This window comes from Podarcis tiliguerta (assembly GCF_965153285.1).
Source record: "Podarcis tiliguerta genome assembly, chromosome: 3".
NCBI lineage: Eukaryota > Metazoa > Chordata > Lepidosauria > Squamata > Lacertidae > Podarcis > Podarcis tiliguerta.
This window is the reverse complement of record NC_139536.1, coordinates 13,190,829-13,211,385: the sequence shown is the minus strand read 5'-3', so window position 1 is coordinate 13,211,385 and position 20,557 is coordinate 13,190,829. Positions and strand designations below refer to the sequence as shown.

Sequence of the window (20,557 nt, the reverse complement as noted above, 5' to 3'; positions counted from 1 at the left end):
GGGGTATTCCATCTCCATCTTTTATATATATCCAAAATTAATTTTCAAATCTGCGTACTTTAAGAGTATTTGTTTTGGTTAGTTTCTCTCTCCCCCCCCCCTCTATATATAACACAACTCAATATTTCTTAAAATAAATGAAGAAAGCAAATCCATGACTTACGCTAAGAGCCTAATGTCAGATTTATTTATTCGAGGTGGCGGGCAGGATATCCCTATAACATCAATCACAGATCATTATGTGACAAATCATATCATTAGGTGGTGTTCATCCGGTGACACATATCCATTGTTGGAATTGCTGGTGAGAAAAAGAAAGGAGGGAATAATCAATGTTTAGATCATAACCCTCTAATTGGTCTGCACAGATCTGAATGTTAATGAAGGCTGCAGAGAATGGTCTTGCTTCTTAGCAAATTGTAGCGATGAGTAACCCTCTGCTCTATCAGCCCACCAGAACTCTCCCTAGGCCACACCCTTTATCCTCCAGGCACGCCCCACACTGGTGCTGCCTCACATCCAGAAGGGAATATGGCTTTCGGACTTAGAGGAGTTGCAAAACCCTGCCCCAGGCTTTTTCATACCTTATCCACACACTTAGGGAGCCACCATCACAATGGCAGACTCTCTTCATCTTGTGTATACACTCATTATTCTGCTGCAGAGGATGTTTCTCTGTGTATTCTGGAACTCTGATTTCCCAGAGTTCCAGAACACATAGAGAACAGTCCTCTGTCTGTTAAGTTGCATATACTTAACAGGCAGCATTGCACATACATTGTGAAGTCTTGCAGGGGGTGTACAGCCCGCTTCCTCAATGTGTTCGTTGTACGAATGGGTCACACTATTATTATTATTATTATTATTATTATTATTATTATTATTAAAAATTTAAAATGCCCTATACCAGGGTCAGCAGACTTTTTCAGCAGGGGGCTGGTCCACTGTCCCTCAGACCTTGTGGGAGGCCAGACTATATTTTGAAAAAAATAATGAACAAATTCCTATGCCCTACAAATAACCCAGAGATGCATTTTAAATAAAAGCACACATTCTACTCATGTAAAAACACCAGGCAGGTCCCACAAATAACCCAGAGATGCATTTTAAATAAAAGGGCACATTCTACTCATGTGAAAACACGCTGATTCCTGGACCGTCTGCAGGCCGGACTGAGAAGGCGATTGGGCCAGATCTGGCCCCCGGGCCTTAGTTTGCCTACCCATGCCCTATACCCAGAGGTCTCAGGGTAGTTCATATATAAAAAGGGCTTGGCTCTCAAAATAAACTGGCAGGCTTCCTCTGCTCAGGAATAATGTGATTTACTTTTTTCTGTTGTAATAGTATCTTAGACTCTATCCCATTGCCATCCTATGGAGATTTTTGTGTGTGTGCATGAAATTTGGGGCCTGTGAAACCAGGGGCAATTTGAGGGGAAGGAGAGAAAGGGTGCAAAAGGTTCATGGGAGGTTTGCCATTATGGCGGCAGTGGTGTCCCTTAAAACATATTTTTAGCACCACTGTTGCAGGAGGTAGCAGTGGAACCTCTCTCCAGTGTCCACCATGCCCCTGAAAGGAAACAATGTGAGCCAGATTGCTGCCCAAGGCAAAGGACAAGATGGAGCTCCTTCCCATTCCATGTGCTGACACTGACTTGTAGTTGGATATGACATCAACACTGGCAATGGAATAGCATGCTCCACTGTACCTGAAGTTAGTTTACGAGGGGCCAGGAGAGGCCACGGGGATCTGTTTTCCAATAGCTAGGAGCTTCTGCAACCTGAGGCAGTTGTTTCCCTTTGCCTAATGGTAGGGCCAGCCGTGCCACATAATGCCAGGGAACAATATTACAGTCAGGGTAATCTGGGGAAAATGTTGGGCTTCAAACGCACCCTGCCCCTGCGCAAGCGTGGTTGGTGACAGTAAGACATAAGTAAAAGGAAAAAACTGCCCCTTTCACTACAATAGTGCTCTCCTCATGAAAGTTTCAAAGAATTTCCCCCAAATTTTATTTTTTTTAAAAAAATCCACCTTACTTACAGCTACTCTTTACCAGCCTTTTCTCATCAGTAAAAAACATGAGTAATTGTGGCATAAGTTACCAGGGATCTCTGAAGAGGAATCAGATAAGGAGAATGTGTGATATATTACCCGTTTTGAACATTAAGGCTGGAGTGAGCTGCAAATCTTAACATGTACATAATGAACTGAACTGATATTTTTTTAACAAAAGGTATCATCTCAGAGTCATTAGGACTTAGAAAGAAAATGAGGAGCTGGTTCAATGCATGTCCATCACTTGATTTTCCAACAAATCCTGCCCACGTGGTTCCTCTTCAGGCATTTACTCGGGAGGAGAGAGGGTCAATATTCATGAAAATATCACCTTCTTCTTTGGCAATCACTCATAGCTGAGTAAGATTGTCTTCCATAAACACGGTTTTAACAGTGAGTCCGTAAGTGACTGTGGAGGCCAATTCTGGATCCACACGTCCTTCCACAGTGGGGACATTGGTTTCCAGGCAGGAGTTGATCATGGTGTGGATTTGCCAAACGTGCCTTCCTCTTAGCACATTTCTCCCTTGAGTCCTGAGTTCGAGTGTCTTCAAAGCCCATGACACCTTTGGTAAAGGCTGTTCTCCAATTGGAGTGCTCGCAGGCCAGTGTTTCCCAGTTGTCAGTGTTTGTACTACATTTTTTAAGATTTGCCTTGAGAGAGTCTTTGAACCTCTTTTGTTGACCACCAGTATTACGCTTTCCATTTTTAAGTTCAGAAGAGAGTAGTTGCTTTGGAAGACAAAAATAGACCGTGAAAGGACCCCTGGATAAAGTCCAGTCAAAGGCGACTATAGGGTTGCGGCGCTCATCTCGCTCTCAGGCCGAGGGAGCCAGCCTTTGTCCACAGACAGTTTTCTGGGTCACGTGGCCAGCAGGACTAAACCGCTACTGGCACACGGAGGACTGTGATGAGTGCTAGAGCGCACGGAAATGCCGTTTGCCTTCCTGCAATAGCGGTCCCTATTTATCTACTTGCACGGGCATGCTTTCAAACTGCTAGTTTGGCCGGAACTGGGGCAGAGTTCACCCTGTCACAGGGATTCGAACCGCCGGCCTTCCAATCAGCAAGCCCAAGAGGCTCAGTGGTTTAGACCACAGCGCCTCCCATGTCCCTACCATGTAAATATCCCACGCACACGGCTATACGGGCAGAAGTCCTAATATGGGAACATAGGCATGGGCACAGCCTGTCTTCCTTTGATGTGTGCTCATTGTAATCATCATCCATTTACTGAGGTCAACACACTGAAAAATCAAGCGAGGCATCTGTATGTGTGAACCAACTTGTGTCCACCACCCCTATCCATCGATTGCACATAGCTTTAGAGATGGGATAAGGAAGACCCCCAAGTGACCTTTTGCCTCTCGTTATGCTTTGCCAGTGTAGAGTCAAAATCTGCCTGGATTCAAATGCCAGTTATTCATATTTTATCCCCCCCCCCCTTTTTTTAGGTGCAGAAATGAATAAACGCAACACGAAAAGTGTGCACAAACAGTATAGCTCCCAATATAGCCCCTGCTCATTGCAGATACTTGCATAAGTCCTTCCGCAGCGATGGTGCCTCTAATTATTCCTCCAGGTGTACCTTTCTCGGTGGGCATTTACCGTCATTACACAGTCATCTGCAGAGGTCACCATTAATCCACGAGCGAGTAAGAGAGATTCCACTTATTTCAGAAGAGGAAATAGCACCGTCTTGGAAGCCTCCCAGGCCTCCTTCGTTCTCTGGCATTCTAGAGACTCAAAAACAAAAAAAAAAACCACATTCTAGCTGAGAGGCATTGAACATGGTGTGAATATTAATGTTCCGGCTGTGTTAGCAGAACTGTGGTCTTGGGCTGGTGCCAAATCTGAGCATCTGAGAGAAGAAGCTGTTCTAGGACCTGTTCTTATGCTACACTGGACATCATTCGCATTCCCCTCAGCAACACAGATTGATATTCAGGGATGTCAGCAAAGGCAACATCCATGATCTCAGAAGCACATGTTTGAATACCAAATCTGAATGTGCAGAATGCCTCACTCCCTTATAAATATATTTTTGCTAGTCTTTTTCAATTTCTTTCTTTCTTTCTTTCTTTCTTTCTTTCTTTCTTTCTTTTCTTCCTTCTTTCCTTCCTTCCTTTTTGGTTCCCTTAGATTCCTCCCCCTCCCCTCTTTTTAAGTAGAGAGTTCCAAGAACAGCTCTGATTTAGGTAACTTTTCATATCACAGTTTTTGTCTCTGATCTTACATAGCCTCCAACATTTCTCCATTGAAAATAGGGACGTCCAATTCCATAATGATAATTTTACTATTTATACCCCATGCATCTTACTTTGGGTACTTAAATAGGGACGCGGGTGGCACTGTGGGTTAAACCACAGAGCCTAGGACTTGCTGATCAGAAGGTCGGTGGTTCAAATCCCCGCAACGGGGTGAGCTCCCGTTGCTCAGTCCCAGCTCCTGCCAACCTAGCAGTTCAAAAGCACATCAAAGTGCAAGTAGATAAATAGGTACCGCTCCGGCGGGAAGGTAAACGGCATTTCCGTGTGCTGCTCTGGTTTGCCAGGAGCGGCTTAGTTATGCTGGCCACATGACCCGGAAGCTGTACACCGGCTCCCTCGGCCAATAAAGCGAGATGAGCAGCGCAACCCCAGAGTCGGTCATGACGACCTAATGGTCAGGGGTCCCCTTTACCTTTATCTTACTTTGGCATTGTTATAATAAGGCTATTGTTGGAGTGTAATTGAAAACAAATGGAAATTATTATTTAAAAATAATAATAATGAGGGGAGAATGATGTACTGTATGCCACCTTCAGCTCTTTGAGGAGAAAGTGGGATATAAATGCTAATAGTAATGATGAAGGTGATGACAAGCCTTGAATGATAGAATTGTAGAGTTGAAAGGGACCCCGAGAGTCATATAGTCTAACCCCCTTCAATGCAGAAATCTTAGCTAAAGCATCCATGACAGATGGCCATCCAACCTCTGCTTAAAAAACCTCCAAGGAAGGAGAGTCCGTAACCTCCCGGTGGAGTCTGTTCCACAGTCAAACAGCTCTTACTGTCAGAAAGCTCTCCCTGATGTTTAGTTGGAACCTCCTTTCTTGTAACTTGAATCCATTGGTTCAGGTCCTAGCCTCCAAAGCAGGAGAAAACAACCTTGCTCCCTCTTCCATGTGTCAGCCCTTGAAATATTTGCAGATGGCTATCGTATTTCCTCTCAGTCTCCTCTTTTCCAGGCTAAGCATACTCAGCTCCCTCAACCATTCCTTACAAGGCTTGGCTTCCAGACTCCTGATCATCTTGGTTGCCTTCCTCTGCACATGTTCTAGCTTGTCAATATCCTGCTTAGATTGTGGGGCCCAGAACAGGGCACAGTACTCCAGATGTGGTCTGACCAAGGCAGAATAGAGCAGTACAGTGGTACCTCAGGTTACAGACGCTTCAGGTTACAGACCCAGTATAGTACCTTGGGTTGAGAACTTTGCTTCAGGATGAGAACAGAAATCGTGCAGTGTGGTGGCAGCAGGAGGCCCCATTAGCTAAAGTGGTACCTCAGGTTAAGAACAGTTTCAGGTTAAGAACGTACCTCCAGAATGAATTAAGTTCTTAACCTGAGGTACCACTGTACTTTGACTTCCCTTGATCTGGACATTACACTTCTGTTGATGCAGCTAGAATAGCATTAGCATATATATTTTTGCTGCCGCATCATACTGTTGACTTATGTTAAGCTTGTGGTCCACCAAGACCCCTAGAACCTTTTCACATGTACTACTGGCAAGCCCATATTATATTTGTGCAGCTGGTTATTAAAGCAAAACCATGTGTAAGTTGGACTAAAGGTAGATATTTTCTATATATGTACCTGGGATGGAATTCTGCCAAAGCTTAAAAGGATGGAATTGCCAGCCACAGGCATAAGAATATATTTGCAAGAGGAATCCTAGAGGGACCTGTATTGCATAGTGGTGTTCCGAAGCCAACAGTGGAAAAGATGTCACAATTAATTTTTTTAACAAGACCAATGGGAATATATATATAAAATTTCCATTCTTACTAAGCAGCTCCCTTTATTTCTCTTTAATGGGAAAGCTGGCCCATGCCCTGCCAGGCTGCTTAGTGCACAATAACATTCTTTACATAGTTCACAGCTTCATGGGGGTGACTGACAGCTAGCCCAGCATGTGCAAATAGCTCTTTTGACACATCATGAAACCAAAAGTCAGCGTGACCTGAGGAAAGACGAGAGGTGAAAAGAAGGGTGACAGCTAGGATGGCTGGCAAGGCTACCAGCAAAAACATATTTAAATAGAAAGACATCATGAATATGACAGAGGTGTATAAAAACCGTGACAGGTTCGGTAAATATGAACACATGGGACAAAGGCTGTGTTCACAGGGTTTGTTGTTGTTGGTGTGTGTTTTTTGATAGATCTAAGACCTTAACAGCCACCTATATTAGAGACCATTTTTATAAGTCACAGATTGCCCCAAAGAATCCTGGGAAACGAAAGCTTATTAAGAGTGATGATTAGCCGACAAAGGTCCATATAGTTAAAGCTATGGTTTTCCCAGTAGTGATGTATGGAAGTGAGAGCTGGACCATAAAGAAGGCTGATCACCGAAGAATTGATGCTTTTGAATTATGGTGCTGGAGGAGACTCTTGAGAGTCCCATGGACTGCAAGAAGATCAAACCTATCCATTCTGGAGGAAAGCAGCCCTGAGTGCTCACTGGAAGGACAGATCGTGAAGCTGAGGCTCCAATACTTTGGCCACCTCATGAGAAGACTTCCTGGATAAGACCCTGATGTTTGGAAAGATGGAGGGCACACGGAGAAGGGGACGACAGAGGACAAGATGGTTGGACAGTGTTCTCGAAGCTACCAGCATGAGTTTGACCAAACTGTGGGAGGCAGTAGAAAACAGGAGTGCTTGGCATGCTCTGGTCCATGGAGTCACGAAGAGTCGGACACGTGCTCTGGTCCATGGAGTCACGAAGAGTCAGACACGACTAAACGACTAAACAACAACAAAGCATTTCTAGGCGACCTCTGTTACTCACACAGACCTACCATTTCCAGAGCAGTTTAACAATAAACCCTTCTACCCAGGAAATTCTGTGAATTGTAGTTCTGTTGGGGGGTGGGAATGGGGTCTCCTAACTGTGCTCTCACCAGTGTGGAATTGAGTTTCAGCCACAATTTGTGCAGACATCAGCACACGGGCACCATCTTGTCCTTTGCCTTGAACGGCAAAATGCCTTTGGCTGGCGCCATTGCAGCAAGGTGTGGAAAGCACTGGAGATGTCTCAAATAGCTTGTGCAAGCGCCACGTTGTATCAGCCACTTGCAAACAGTGTTCCATCGCTTGCATGATGGTTGCCTGTAAAAGAAAGGATGTCATCATCCCAAAATGTGTGGCTCTAGGAACAGCTATCACCTTCACACAATTAATGATAAATGTGTGTGGAGAATATTGAGATCCAGGAGGGGTGGGGAGGTAAAGAAATTAATGTGATGTTACATTTAGATTTAATGCTAACTGATCAAATGATTTTTAAAAGAAAAACCATGCCCAAACTCTGCAGCAAGTGGCAATCAGTCAAAATTACGAGCTTTTGAGGAATGGAATGACATTTTTTTTGGGGGGGGACAGATGGGATTTAAGATAGCTGCCCTGCATTGTATAATCACAGCTGCATCTAAAGCATTTAAAGAACCAATTTGTGATGCAATCAAAGGCAAACTGAGCTGAAAAAATACAGAATATGTGTTTAAGATACATTTTAGAAGTGTGAGATTTTTATTTTTCTTATCACCCAATAAAAGGAAGGCACCTTTGTTGAAAGATGTCTAAATAATTTCCTCAATTTTGCCATTTGATGGCAAGGCACCAGAACAGTGCTAGTTCTTGGGTGAATCTTTTAAGTTCAGTTCTCTAAGTTTCTTATACTTCAAATCCTAAGTAATGTTCTCCACATTTCCACAGCAATTTGTGATCTTCTTAAAAAAAAATTCCCATGGAAATTCAGCATTTTAGTATGAATTTCCTCTAGTAACGTTTTTGTATGCAGTTTTGAGTAATACAGAATCATAAAATATTAAGAGGAGGAGTTTGGAATTGATATCCCGCTTTATCACTACCCGAAGGAGTCTCAAAGCGGCTAACATCCTCCTTTCGCTTCCTCCCCCACAACAAACACTCTGTGAGGTGAGTGAGGCTGAGAGACTTCAGAGAAGTGTGACTGGCCCAAGGTCACCCAGCAGCTGCATGTGGAGGAGCGGGGAAGCGAACCCAGTTCACCAGATTATGAGTCCACTGCTCTTAACCACTACACCACGCTGGCTCTGGTGTATTTAACCACTACACCACGCTGAGTTGGAAGGGACCCCAAGGGTCATCTAGTCCACCCCTCTGCAATGCAAGAATCTCAGCATCCCTGACAGATGGCCATCCAACCTCTGCTTGAAAACCTCCAAGGAAGGAGAGTCCTCAACCTCCCAAGGGAGACTGTTCCACTGTCAACTAGAATCATAGAATTGTAGAGTTGGAAGGGATACCCTTTTCAAGCAATTTCCCCTATTATGGTCTGCTTTTGTGCATTATTTTCACCAATGTGTGTTTCAATGCACACATGGCATGTGACATTTGTGTGCACCCTTGAAGTGAGAGCAATGTCGTGAAGTGGCCCTAATTGGTACAGAGTGGGCCCATCGGATTAGGGCTTAATCTTTGGATTTTGGCAGGAAATAATGAATTAGAGAACAGAGACATTGCCTGTCATATCTGGAGCCGATAGCAAGATTTTACAGCTGAGCTATAAGCCAATAAAAGCTGGCTTTATAATTGAAGTGCTGACACACAAGTCTTAGGCATACTAGGGTGAGCACATCACTATATAACACATGAATCAAAAGTCTGTTTCATAGAGCAGCAAGTCTGTAGCTGAATATGCAGATAACTTGGCTTAATGAACTGCCTAATTTAAAACGCGCACACACACGCCACAGAGTTCATGTGGCTAAACAATCAGTGACTGTTATTAATGTTTTAATTTTGTGGACAGAAGTAGGATGCATACAATTAAATCCGGTAGAAACACTCCAGAGATATTTATTTATAAGGAAGCTTGCTAAATTTACATTGTCATCTGTTAGAGAACAGCTGCTGGGTCAGGGTTACAAAACCGCAGGAAATAAAAAGGTTCATTTTTTTCCTGGCACCTTATAAAGCGTTGAACATTCCTGGAGAAGATGCCCAGGATAGCTCATGTGTCAGGAAAGAATTGAGGGAGGTGAAATGGCAAAAGAGCACGGCTAATGATATGGCTGAAAGACTCTTCCGTGTGGGAACAGGTGAGTGTTTTGGGGGTGCTGCTGCAGGCACAGATGTCCTTTGTGGCTTGGAGTGCCACCTTTGCTGGTAAGACAGCTATGACCATTCCTGGCTTGACCTCAACTGTCTATGCATTGGTAACCTCAAGTCTGGATACCGGAGCCAGTGTGGTGTAGTGGTTAAGAGCGGTAGTCTCGTAATCTGGGGAACCGGGTTCGATTCCCCGCTCCTCCACATGCAGCTGCTGGGTGACCTTGGGCCAGTCACACTTCCTTGAAGTCTCTCAGCCCCACTCACCTCACAGAGTGTTTGTTGTGGGGGAGGAAGGGAAAGGAGAATGTTAGCCGCTTTGAGACTCCTGAAGGGGAGTGAAAGGCGGGATATCAAATCCAAACTCTTCTTCTTTTTCTTCTTCTTCTTCTTCTTCTTCTTCTTCTTCTTCTTCTTCTTCTTTGTCAAACCCTCCAAGTATCCCTATTTTCCAGGGAATGGGTGGGGCCCTGACCGATTCCAGCTACAAAGACCAAGGCTGCTGAAGAGGCCAGAAGCCATCTTGGCTGTGAGACTTAGAAGACCTGCTTCCTGCTTGGTTTGCCTTTTTCCACCTGTCATGGGAGAGTGGGGCCTGTTAGAATTCCTGCTCCATGGTTGCAGTCATGAGATTTTTTTCTAACCCATGACGGTGTATGTTTGGACTCCACAAAGTGGGAAGTGACAGAGACAGGATGTTTGTGTTACTGTGTTCCGTGAAGTGGGATTATTGTCCTTTGTTTTTTTCTTCTTTTGCTGTCTGATGCTAGAGAGAGAGGGAACCATGTTGCAGTGCTCCGTGTGTGTTTATATGCAAATAAAGTAGATTAGCCAAAATGCTGAGTTGCTGAGGTCTGTTACGCAAGTTGCACAAACTCTGCGGATCCCTAAGTGTGCCGGTGTCTGTTGGGATCGGTCGCTGTGATGTTTGGGCTGAAGAAAGCTTTTGAAGCTCCCGAACGATCGACCAGGAGGGAAAGAACATGCCAGTCAGGCATGTGTCTCTGCCAGGGTCCTACTTGAGTGTAGGCTGAACTCCTGACAGGGCCCTGGCTGACTCCAGCTACGAAAGCTGAGACCAGACCCTCCAAGTGTCCCTATTTTCCAGGGACAGTCCCAGATTTACAGAAGCCATCCTGGTTTCTGATTCAATCCTGGAATGTCCCACTTTTCCTATTTTAGACATCCCTATTTTCATTGGAGAAATATTGGAAGCTGTGGTAGAACGTCCCTATTTTCATGGGAGAAATGTTGAAGAGTGTGGAGTTATGTGACCCTAAAGCCAAAAAAATAAGTAACTGTACAACCTTTAGAAGACATCTGAAGGCAGCCCTGTATAGGGGAATGTTAAAATGTTTAATGTTTAATTATGTTTTTATATATGTTGGAAGCCACCCAGGGTGGCTGGAGCAACCCAGTCAGATGGGTGGGGTAGAAATATTATTGTTATTGTTATAATGGAATAAGATGTCCCTATTTTCGCCGGAGAAATGTTTGAGGGTATGTTGTGTGCTCCATGTGGGCCTACCCTTGAGGTTGTTCTAGAGGATGCAACTAGTGCAGAACACATGGCAACTACACTAGCGGCCAAAATAGTGGAAACCTTTAGGGTAAAGTGTATTTCTGAGGTTTGATGGCTCATAACACCACTATTTTTTGGAGTAATACCATAAAATTATATATCAATGGAAATATAATGAAGAATGTAATGCAACAAAGTTTGTTCAATTATCTGCATTCTATCAAGTTATAGCCAAATAACCAAGAAAAGGAAGCATAATTTGCTTAAGTTGATATGCAGTAGCTTTCCTTCATTTGAATGTAGCCAATGAGCATGAGTGTTTAGAGAGCCTATCAGCTCTTATGAGCCATCAGACCTTGGAAATACACTTTTCCCGAAAGGTTTCTGGCCACTAGTGCAGGTTGTTTGAGGGGGAAAAGTGCAACCACCATATAACACCTTGCTCACTTGATTTGCATGGGCTGCCAATCTGCTACTGGCCCAATGTCAAAGTTTTTAATAAAAAAATTCCTTCCAGTAGCACCTTAGAGCAGTGTTTCCCAACCTTGGGCCTCCAGCTGTTTTCGAACTACAATTCCCATCATCCCTGACCACTGGTCTTGCTAGCTGAGGATTATGGGAGTTGTAGTCCAAAAACAGCTGGAGGCCCAAGGTTGCGAAATGCTGCCTTAGAGACCAACTAAGTTTGCTATTGGTATGAGCTTTCGTGTGCATGCACATTTCTTCAGATAGCACACGAAATCTCATACCAATAACAAACTTAGTTGGTCTCTAAGGTGCTACTGGAAGGATTTTATTTTTTTATTTTGTTTCAACTATGGCAGACCAACACGGCTACCTACCTGCAACTAGAACTACGGGAAGTTTTTAATGTGTAAGCCCCTATACAGCTATATACCCCTGTACGTGAAATACTACCTTATAAACTCAGTAGGTCACTGGGGTCTACAGGAGAGCTTCTCCTGTAATTTCCAAAGTTATTAGGAGCCCACTTCACTCAGAGCAAAGCATTCAATGACCCTGTTTTGTGGAACAGTATTCCTGCTGAGCTATAGGAACCTAGTACAGTGGTACCTCTGGTTATGTACTTAATTCGTTCCGGAGGTCCGTTCTTAATCTGAAACTGTTCTTAACCTGAGACACCACTTTAGCTAATGGGGCCTCCCACTGCTGCCTCACCGCCACTGCACGATTTCTGTTCTCATCCTGAAGCAAAGTTCTTAACCTGAGGTAGTATTTCTGGGTTAGCGGAGTCTGTAACCTGAAGCGTATGTAACCTGAAGTGTATGTAACCTGAGGTACCACTGTATCTGTGTTTTCCAGAATCAATCGAATACATTTATGTTCAAATAACCTGTCCTGGGTCTCTCCTGTGGAAATCCATTTTGTATTTATTTATTTATTTTTTAAAAAAATCTTGTGTGTTCTTTCTCTTTTACTGTTCTTAACTGCTTTTATTTGTTTGCTTGTTACATTTTGTACATCACCTTGAGATATATTTGTGGAAAGAGAGATCACCACCACCCCTATGAACACATCAACACTGGTTTTCTTTCACCAGTTTATTTCCTGAAGTGTTCCCACAGTAACAACCAAGCATAGGACCCAACTTCTAGGGACTGAGGTCCCTTTGCCTCCCCCACAATAAAATATTTGAGGAGCCCAGGGCCCCCAAAAGTTAATGGGCATTTCCATTCAAATAGGATGCTACATCACATGATCAAATGCTACATCACATGATCAAATATGCAGGTCAGGGCTTACCTGGGTTCCCCTAATATTTTATTCTGGTTGGCACCCCTGCAACCAAGTAATGCAAAATCAAAATCTAGTGCAGTGAATGAAAGCTATCAATGCGCACATGTTCATTGATAGCAAAAGGTGTGTGTCCATGGCAGAGGAGGGAAAGCTGTTGATACGTGTGAATTACAAAAGCTGTGGCAAACTGAGCATGCCTCAATTTAGATGTTCTTCTAGCTGAGGCAGGACTCAGGAGGCATGGAAGACAAGGCAGAACAAACCATAGGGAAATAAATAGATAAATAAAGGCATGAATGGGGTGTGGGAAGAATCTGCTCCTCCCTAGGCATTAGGCAAGACTCTTGAGATGTCATTATGTACAAAAGCATTAAAAATATCTTCCATTGCTTAAATCTCAACCATTAAGTCTTATCTGCGTTTTAAGCGGCCAGCTGGGAATTTGAGCAGAGCAATTTGAAGCTTAGTGATGTTTCTCTGCAGAGATCATTGCAACATGCGCTTCTGAGGGAAACAACAAATATTTACTTCCTGAGAATGAATGGAAACCTCGCCGGGAATATGAATTTGCGTGGGCTGAGCGGAGTCAGTTTGCCATGGGTCCTTTCGCAGTCTCTAAAGTCAATCAATCAATTAATCAATCAATCTTTATTTATTTATTTATTTATTTATTTATTTATTCAAGATTTCTATACAGCTGTCTTATAAAAATATATCACTGTGGTTCAGAACAATATAAAAACATACCTGTGTAAAAAAGAATGTTAACCTGTGTAAAAAGAATTATATCAAATTATATCAAACAGTATAATGAGAAGGATGGGAAGGATCATGTTGATAAGTACTTTTACTATGTAAATAACTTTGTCCTTTTTTTATTTCTTTGTTTCTTATCTTTGTTACTTTCTTCATAAATTTTCTATTTTATATAATTTTCTTTTTTCTACCTGTTAAGACATAGTACATAATGTTTGTATAGACATTCATATTTTCAATAAATAAAGAATATTAACAAAAAAAAGAATATAAAAACATAAAACCAAACAATAACAGCATAAAAAGAAAAAAAAAGAAGAAGTGAAAACATCAACTCTTCAGGGTTGGTAAGTCCACAGGCTGCAAAATCTTCAGAGAGATGATCCATAATATCAATTACCTATATTTGGAGGACTTAGAATCATAGAATCTTAGACTTGGAAGGGACCACAAGGGTCATCTAGTCCAACCCCTAGCATTGCAGGAATCTCGGCTAAAGCATCCATGACAGATGGCCATCCAACCTCAGCTTAAAAGCCTCTGAGCTGGGAGAGTCCACAACCTCCCAGGGGAGATTGTTCCACTGTCAAACAGCTCTCACTATCAGAATTTTTTCTCATATGTCTAGTCGGAATCTCTTTTCCTGCAACTTGAAGCCATTGGTTTGAGTCCTACCTCCCAGAGCAGGAGAAAACAAGTTTGCTCCATCATCCATGGGACAGCCCTTCAGATATTTGATTAAGTGGAAGAAGAAAGGGAAGGAATCCAATGTCTCCATTGAGTGGGATTCTTCTGGGCAGGCAAGTATCTGGCTTCTCCTCATTCTCATATTTGGCCATCCAAACCACATGGCACAAAGTACTACAACTGAATATGTTTCAGGTATGTGGGTGGCGCTGTGGGTTAAACCACAGAGCCTAGGACTTGCCGATCAGAAGGTCAGCGGTTCAAATCCCCACGACGGGGTGAGTTCCCGTTGCTTGGTCCCTGCTCCTGCCAACCTAGCAGTTTGAAAGCATGTCAAAGTGCAAGTAAATAAATAGGTACCGCTCCGGTAGGAAGGTAAACGGCATTTCCGTGTGCTGCTCTGGTTTGCCAGAAGCAGCTTAGTCATGCTGGCCACATGATGCGGAAGCTGTATGCTGGCTCCCTCAGCCAATAAAGTGAGATGAGCGCCACAACCCCAGAGTCGGCCACGACTGGACCTAATGGTCAGGGGTCCCTTTACCTTTACCTTTACTATATGGTACTCCAGGCTGCGGAAAAAACATGAGGGGCAGGTCCATGGATGTCGACTGGTGTGCCCTGACAAAGCCCCGACAATTTGTCACCAACCGTAATAGTTTTTCTCAGATCAAAATATTGTCAGCTCCGAAAAAAGAATAACCAAAGACGGCAAATTATGGTACTCAGGTGTTCTTCTGTGTCTGCCACCTTTTGTTGTATTCGGAGGTGGGAAGTTGTGTGTGAAAAAAGGTGGCACATAGCTTCCAGCCGTCTCCTTCTTGTGCTTACCTCTTCATAACAGAGTGTCAAATAGCTTGGTGCGAAAGGAGTCTTGTTATACGAATGGCTCAGGCACTTTCAGCTGCATACCTGGTCACTGAGAAGGGGGGAAAGGCAAGAATTTCATGGCCATCACAGAGCTATGAAACCCCCGGCAACTCACACAGTTTGTGTTAACAGCTTTTTGATGGGTTCTCTGCTGAGCCTTGACAACTGGATTCAGGTGTTGGTAACTTAACGTATCATCTATTATTGTTTATTAAACATCTTACAGCACATGCCTAGCCATACCTACTTGGAAGCAAGTCCTATTGAATGCAATGGGGCTTATTCTTGAGTAAGGGATTTAGGATTGCAGCCTGGGCCGCCTTTCTCAAAAATGACACAAGGTAACTTACGGAAATATAAAAATATATAGATTGTACAAAGCAACAAAGCAGTAATGAATGCCTATAACAGTAAAAGTATGTAAAAATTAACAAAAAATAACAAGATCAAGGTAGGCAAAATATACAGTTAACAAATCGGGTCCTCCCTTAAAGACGTATTGCGGTGAGACCTGGAAACCGACCTCCTGTGTTGTGGGTGGGTACGATTGGTCAGCCACAACACTTGATTGGAGGTCCCTCAATGCTAGGTTCAATTGGGCCAATGGAGCAGAGTCCAAAGGGATCGAGGAACCTATTTATACCCATGCACGTGACCCAGAGCTTCCTCTTTCAGCGTGTGCATTCAGAACACCTGCCCACCTCTCCCTATTTTTAGGGCTTTGCACTTGACCTTGCTATGCCGTCGTGTGTCGTCTGTCATTGGGACAGGGGCACGGCAGGAATTTCCCCACTTGGTGGATTGGCTGTTGCCATTTTGGGTTTCGCCTGCTGCGTAGCAAATCGTCACAACTTGTAAGGTTGTGGATAGGCTCTGGTTCAGGTGATAGGGATGGGAGAACGATCTCACCATCCCTATGTGAAAGGTATTCTGTTAAAGGAATCCAGGGACTCAATGGTTTGGTCAACCCCTGAGAGGGGGTTGTGCCCGTGCCAGAGTCCAGGGGGACAACTGGGTGGCAGAGTTAGCCCGTGCCCGGCTTTCCGCTTATCCTTGTGTTCACCCTTGGCTGACCTATGCTGGAACCCTGGGTCAGAGCTACCTGCATGCCAGGGAGCTAGTCGAACCAGAGCCTATGCAACCATTCACTTTCTGTAATCAATAAAGTTGTGGCCTAAAATCTGCCAAAAAGCAAAACTAAAATTTGAAGTGTGTGAATTTATTTGGGGGGGGGGGGGGCTGGGTCTGAACACGCAAATGAATAAAAACCAATGCTCAGTAAAAGCAGCACATCACATGCCATCAAATGCCTGAGAGTAAAGTTTTAAGCTGGCAACAAAAAGATACTAAGGTTGGAACCAGGTGGGTAGGCTAACATATCATATATTGTGTAATATACACATTCCTCTGACAGTGCTCCCAACACAGGCCTGCAGCAGGGATTCTCATTCATTGAGGGAATAGAGAAAGGCAATGGTTGGAGTCTTGGTTGTCCTTAGTGGTCAGTTAAATTCACTGTGCCTGAATAGAAAAGAGCTGTGATCATCTTAGCTCAGTTGGTAGAGCATGAGAGTCTTAACCTCCGAGTTTTATGTTGGGTGAATGCTTCCTGCATTGCAGGGGGTTGGACTAGATGACCCTCGTGGTCCCTTCCAACTGTACAATTATACGATTCTCTGTATTTAGCCATCAGTTGCAATCAGTGGCAGCTGGTGCTCATTCAGACAGGTAGGGTAGAGGACCGAGAAGACAACAGTAAGTGGAGCAACAGCCAATGACCAGCGAAACCATCTAATTCTAGCTTTGTCCCAATTCACCTCCTTGCTGAGGTCTGCAAGGGCAAAACTGAGGTGCAGGGGGAAGAAGCTGACAGCATCCCTTCCAACATTCCTCAGGTGAAAATAGGGACAGTCTATTCTACATCAGTATGTCTGCTTGATCATTCCTCCCGGACAAGTACAAAAGTTGTAAGAGGAAACACACAAAACCGCAGTATTTGCATTGCAGTAGAGCTGATTCTACGCCTGATATTGTGGATGGGCCTAGCTATCACTTATTGAGTATCCTGTCCAGGGGGTTTAAGCCTTGCTATATTCTGTATATATTCCTGTACTCCCCCAGGAATCTTTGCATCCTTTCCACCACCACCCTTTTCCTGTTACAATGATGGGTAATTTGTTGGTGTGAGACGGATGAGATAGGCCAGAATATTCTGGAGTCGCTCTCTTTTTCTGTCAAATAAATAATGTTCCTGCTTTCTTACCTGGCTGAACCCATTCCTGAGAAGCCCAAGGACATCCCTGGAGTGCAGTGAGACAGGCAAGCGAAGCCAGCTGCCAGGGGAGGGGAAAAAAGGCAGAGGAAGATGTGTGTATGGGGGGGGGGAATGCGTGACTCAGAAAACAGAGGCTTAAAATGCATGGGGATACCTTTTTTTAACAGCCTGGGGACCACATATACATCTGAGTGACCTCCCAGGGGCCACATGTCAACGGAGAGTGGGACAAGAGTCAAAAAGTGGCTGTGATGATGAATGCGACACTAACCACATTGGTGAAGTAAGCACACACCAAAGTCAAAGGTTTCTCCCTCCACTTCACGCAAGAAAGAGGGCCTGTCGCAGTTCAAGAAGACATTCTAGCCTGGGGAAATCACTTGAAGATTGCAGAGCAGGGCATCTGCATTGAAATTGTCCTTTGTTTTTGTTTTTTTGTTTTTTTTTTTCTGGTGTTATGTTTCGCTCACTAGCTGTACGAGTTAATCTGGTCTGTGACCGTTTAATAAAATTTGATTTGATTTGCAGAGCAGGGCCATTTTGTAATAACAGCAGCAGCAGCAACAACAGCAGCAACAACAATTTTATACCCTGCCCTGTTGGGAAACTGTGTACGTACAGCTACTCACACAGAGTCACTTAAGGTTTGGCAGCCAGCCAGAAGGCAATCTGAAGGAGTAAGTCTGCCTGGTGATAACAGAGACATGGAGACTGCTCCCTGATTGATCAAGCTCTCTCAAGGGAGTGATAATTAATGGCCTACTAACTGGAATGTGTTAGTTCAGAGTTCAGGAGGTTTAGAGTTCTGTGTCAGTATAGGAGTTGTGAGTCGTATCAGAGAGAGCTAGCAAAAGATCCGTGTTCTATTCCTTTAAATAGTCCACTGCATATAATAAACACCTAACTACAGGTTCCTGGTTCCTGCTTCGTCTATCCTGTCTGCAGCCAAGTCACCAATTGCTTCCATGGATTCTGCATTTACTCTGCTAGGTCTGGCTAAGGTCCTGCAACTAGTCAGAAAGTTGCAAAACACCAATAGGTTTTGCCAATCTGGCCACTCTGGGCAGCTTCCAACAAAAGATTAAAAATACATTAAAACATCAGTCATTAAAAACTTCCCTAAACAGGGCTCCCTTCAGATGTCTTCTAAACGTCAGATAGTTGTTTATTTCTTTGACAACTGATGGGAGGGCATTCCACAGGGCGGGTGCCACCACCGAGAAGGCCCTCTGCCTGGTTCCCTGTAGCTTCGCTTCTCGCAGTGAGGGAACCAACAGAAGGCCGGGGCGCTGGATCTCAGTATCCGGGCAGAACAATGGGGGTGGAGACGCTCCTTCAGGTATACTGGGCTGAGGCCACATATAGTCTGGAGAAAGCATATGTGGCCTGGGGGTGTCACCAAAAGGATATGGTAGTTGGGAAGAGGACAACTGAAATTATCAAGGAGTGGAGTGACTCCCCTATAAAGAAAAGTTGCAGCGTTGGGGGCTTTTGAGTTTAGAGAAAGGGGCATGCAAGAGGTGACAAGATAGAGGTGTATAAAATGATGGATGGCATAGAGAAAGGGACTTCTCCCTCTTTCACTAGGAATCATGAACCTCCATGAATGTTGGGAGGTTCAAGGCAGATAGAAGAAAGTACCGCATCAGCCGTGTGAGGTGCTTGCCTCACTCTGCCTAATAGCAGGGCCAGCCCCAAGGACAAGACAGCAGAGAGAAGTGAGCAGGTGCAGTGGAACAGAGGGAGACAATGGGATCATCTCAGTCTCACTTCACAGGAGCTTATTCGCATCGATGAAGAGCAAGTTAGGACTAATGTAAAAGACAACCTTGGTGACAGGTTTTGTTTTGTGGACCTGTATGTGTTTGTTTTGGGGAGGTGACAGTCTCACTGAATTTGTAACATATGGATCAGGTCTGTATAGGTTCTACACATAGAAAGATCCCTGAATTTATTCTGCAAGGTGAAATAAATCACACCTAATTGAAAGAAGTGGCATTGCCTTCAGTATCCCCTGATGTCTCTGAAGCTGCAGGTGAAAACAGATTTTTATTTTTTTTTGCCCTTTCACCTGTGATATATCTAAAAAGGTGAAATATTGTTGGCTGGTGTTACAGAGGCTTAGCACTTTTCTAGTTTGCAGCTGTTGCTTTTCATCTTCTGGCTAGGGGGATACCAAAAATAAATGCCAGTGACATCTGTCGGCTGCTTCATCTTCATTCAAAACAAGTTTTCCAAATACTTGCATGGAGGCAAAAGCACAAGGGTCTGAAAAGCGTTTCCAGCTAGCTGTGGGGTCAGAACCAGTGAATGGAATCCTTGGGCAGCTGAGAGGACCCCACCACAAATACCTAACCTGGACTATTGAGGGGGGCATTAAATGAAACATCTGGCACAGCATTCCAAATTCTGTCAAACCTGTGGATCTATCTGCCATTTGAATTACTCCAAATGTCTCAGGGGCATCAGTGCAACAGGGGCACTGAGAAAACTGAAACAGTAGGTTTGGTAGGAAGCTCTTTCATACGGACTGCGCCAGCTGCCAGTTAGTTTCTGGGCCCAATCCAAAGTGCTGGTGTTGACTTATAGAGCCTCACACAGCTCAGTACCTCAGTACCTTAAGGATTGCCTCTCCCCATATAAACCAACTCAGACCCTGTGCTTGTCATCTGAGGCCCTTCTCAATGTGTCCTTCCCTCTCCAAGAGGTTCGGAGGGTGACAACATGAGATGAGGCCTTTTCTGTGGTGGCTCCCCAGAGCAGCTCACATGGTGCCATCATTACATGTCTTTGTCAGGAGTTCAGCCTACACTCGAGTAGGACCCTGGCAGAGACACATGCCCGACTGGCATGTTCTGGGTGACTTACAACAAAGATTAAAAATACATTAATATATCACACATTAAAAACTTCCCTGAACAGGGCTGCCTTCAGATGTCTTCTAAATGTCAGGTAGTTGTTTATCTCTTTGACATCTGAAGGGAGGGCATTCCACAGGGCGGGTGCCACTACCGAGAAGACCCTCTGCCTGGTTCCCTGTAACTTTGCTTCTCACAATGAGGGAACCAACAGAAGGCCCTCAGCGCTGGACCTCAGCATCCAGGCAGAATGATGGGGGCAGAGACGCTCCTTCAGGTATACTGGGCCGAGGCCGTTTAGGGCTTTAAAGGTCAACACCAACACTTTGAATTGTACTCGGAAACGTACTGGGAGCCAATGTACAATGAACAAGCCCAATGGCCCAATGGCCAGAAATAGCCCAGCAACCGAGGGAAT

At 44.2% G+C, this 20,557-nt stretch overlaps 1 long non-coding RNA gene across 1 annotated transcript; it reads right to left on the bottom strand.

Moving 5' to 3' along the window:
- Positions 1-159: 159 nt before the first annotated feature.
- Positions 160-697, bottom strand: LOC310673787. The gene is made up of 2 exons (XR_014509237.1): positions 585-697; positions 160-301 (listed from the first exon to the last, which is right to left on the bottom strand). It is a non-coding gene; the product is annotated as an uncharacterized lncRNA (long non-coding RNA).
- Positions 698-20,557: the final 19,860 nt, after the last annotated feature.